Below are 3,064 nucleotides of genomic sequence, written 5' to 3'. Positions count from 1 at the left end.
CATGTGACTTGAATTAAAAGCACAAAGGAAAAATCTAGGGGAGGGGGAATATGCAAACGTTAGGGGTTGGGAGAGGGGGGCAAACCTTGACTGCCATTAGCCCTGCCTTTGGTGAGCTCTCTCATCTACCCCGGTCTTCACATATGCATCATAAGTACCTTCACGTTCTTATTCTGCAAAGGCCCTCCCTCCGTGCTGGGCATCAGTGGAGATCCCTTTGTGAGTAGCATCCTTTCCTTTTCCTTTTGCTGGCTGTCTGGAGAGCCAGCCAGAGAAGGGTACTGTGTCCCACCCCTAGTGATGCGCTGGTCAGCAGGTAACAACCAGCTCTCGAGAAAGAATGAATATGTGTGTAAGTGTTCTTAAGTTTATTCTAAATTTCACTGGTATAAAGGACATGTAGCATAAATTTAAGAAGAATAAAATATACAATCGTTTTTTCTAAATTCATAAAGCCAACTTACTCACAGGGTTTTTAGTTAGTTTTGCTGAACTTTTATGAAATCTCTTGTCAACTCTGGTGATAAACCTTTTGTTAATTGCTTGTAATTAACTAATAAGAATGGGTCCTACCTGAGTGTTGGGCGATTTGCCCATGGATGTTGAGTAAGATGAAAGTTAAGCAGGAGAGATGTGTTGGAGCTTCACTCTGTGAAGGTCAGTGACATGAGTGGCTTATTTGCTGACTCAGATGGTCGCTTTCCAATATTTTGTTTAGAGCTATTCACCATGTAATAGCCACAGACACAACACACTTGTAAATTTAATTGGGATTATTAACATTTTCATCACATTCTTAAGTCTAAATAATGGACAAAGCAATAAGTTAAGTCCTATTTGTAGCATTTGCAATTTTTACTCCTATCCTGGCAGATTTGGAGCTACCGGCAGGATGCCACTAAGCTCAGCGTCAGGAAGAGACTAGCTGTGAGGGAAAATTTTAAATACTGCCTTTTTCCTCACTTTGCCCCGTGACTCTGTGAGACACCAAACTATTAGTTGACTCTCCGAGAGAGTCAGTGGAGAGAGTGTCAGCAGAGGCTTGTTGGGAAACAGAGGACAATAGACACATGTGATGTTTGCCCTTTTTTGTTCTATGAAGGATCCTGGCTTTTCTTAGTTCCCAGCTTCCATTTACTCTTTCCAGAAGTTCAAAATTATTCATAGATTCTTTTTAACATTAAAAATTTCCCCTCAAAATTCCTTTCAAATATCTCAGCATTTCTCAAAAAGCAAATATCCCAGCATTTTTCAGCAAGCAAAGCCTAAAGCAATCATAAAACCAGCCAAACCTGCGGCTTACTTTGGGCAGACTCCGCCATTTCTAAGGCTATGGCCTTTGAAACCACATGATTTCTCGCTTTGGTTAAAAAAAGTTCAGGAAGTTTCTCTACACATGCAAAGTTCAGAGAAATCTTCAGTCCCATGAGGGACACAGTGCTGTTCACCTCCCTTAGAGGTCAGTCATATTATGTTGAACTGTATCAACATATTATAAATATGTATCATAAAATACCAGGATGTCAGAGCATGTGGTCTGTTTAGCTATGTGCCGCAGATGATAGTAGAGAAACAGATACTCTGTGTGCCTTTAGTTAATACAATAACATTTTTATTAACTTTGTTAAATCTGCTGTCATTGGAGTAAATTGGATTCTATGTTTGTGAATGTAGAAATTTAAAATTTAGAAAAATTTAAAACAATTACAGTTGTATTACTGGGAAATATTTTCCAGATGTTTTGGAATTTTTTCTGTATATTTTAATTTCTATTTATTTTGATGTCTTAATGATTTAGGGTTCTCATGATACACAGCCATCGTATGGTCATCGTCGTCACAGCCGTAGGACAGTGATGTTCTCAAGAACTTTCAGAGTACTGTTTGATGGTGCCTTTGGCTGAGCTCAGACTGCTGAGAGCGCTTTGTGAGTTCCCCTCTTTCTATCCTCTTCCTCCCTCCTTTCCTCCCTCCCTCCTTTCCTCTTCTGCTTCCTCCTCCTTCTCTTCCTTCTTCTTTTCCCCCTCTCCTTCTTCTTCTTTCTGCTATTCCCCAGTACAGCAGTTTTCAACCAGTGTGCCATAAGAATTTTTAAAACATGCAATAACTGACTGTTTAGTCAGGGGCACTGACCTCTTCACCCTTAGATTGTCAAATAACAAAATGACAGCAGTCAACACAACAATAGCTGTCCAGTGTGAATGAATAAAAATTATACCTATTTTTCTTGTCCGATCAGCCAGAAATATATATTTGTTTGGTGTGCCACAGAACTTCAGTAATTAGTTTGTGTGTGCCATGAGAGGAAAAGGTTGAACATCACTGCCCTAGCAGACCATCCTTAAAGCCAATATTTCCCATTGTTGTCATGAATTAATTTAGCGGATAGTTACTTAGCACTGACTTTAAGCCCAGGACTGTTTTAGGCACTGGAACCTTGGCAGTGCATGAAACGGACCAAGGCTTTGCCCTCATGGAGCGCATATTCTGACTGAGAATGTCTACCTGGGTTCCTTTGTCTTCTCGCCTGCCCTTGCCCTCTTCTCACCCTCCAAACCAGTGAATCCGAAAGCTAAACGGAACTGCGTTTACAACAGGACAAAGTAAGCTCTGAACAGGGCGCCAGGGCCTAGTCCGGGACTCATCTCATAAGTTCAGTGCTTATACTACATAATGTGAATTTTTAGGTGCTGAAAACTCTTACTTCTGGTTTCTTAGCAGTGTGCCAGATGGCTCAACTTATGAGACAGTGCCCTCTGCATAAATGCCATTGTACTTGATTCGGATGAATACGCTTTCTGAGAGAACCATTTCCCTCCCTTGCCCAATGGAAAAAGGACAGTGATACATTACATAATGTCTTATGAACTTTTTGCTTAATATTCAAAGGAACGCGAGGGATGTCTGATAAAAAGAGGTGCATCCTGGAGCCGGCTCTGCTGGTGCATTCTGACTTGGGTTGGTACTGAGCGTGAATTCCAAAGTGGAATCATAATTACACATGTGAAAGAACCAAACTGCCCCTTCCAGCCTCACCCCAGCTACGCCTGTGCTCCAGCTGAGAG

Source organism: Desmodus rotundus, chromosome 1, assembly GCF_022682495.2.
Source record: "Desmodus rotundus isolate HL8 chromosome 1, HLdesRot8A.1, whole genome shotgun sequence".
Taxonomy (NCBI): Eukaryota; Metazoa; Chordata; class Mammalia; order Chiroptera; family Phyllostomidae; genus Desmodus; species Desmodus rotundus.
This window is presented reverse-complemented; position numbering follows the sequence as displayed.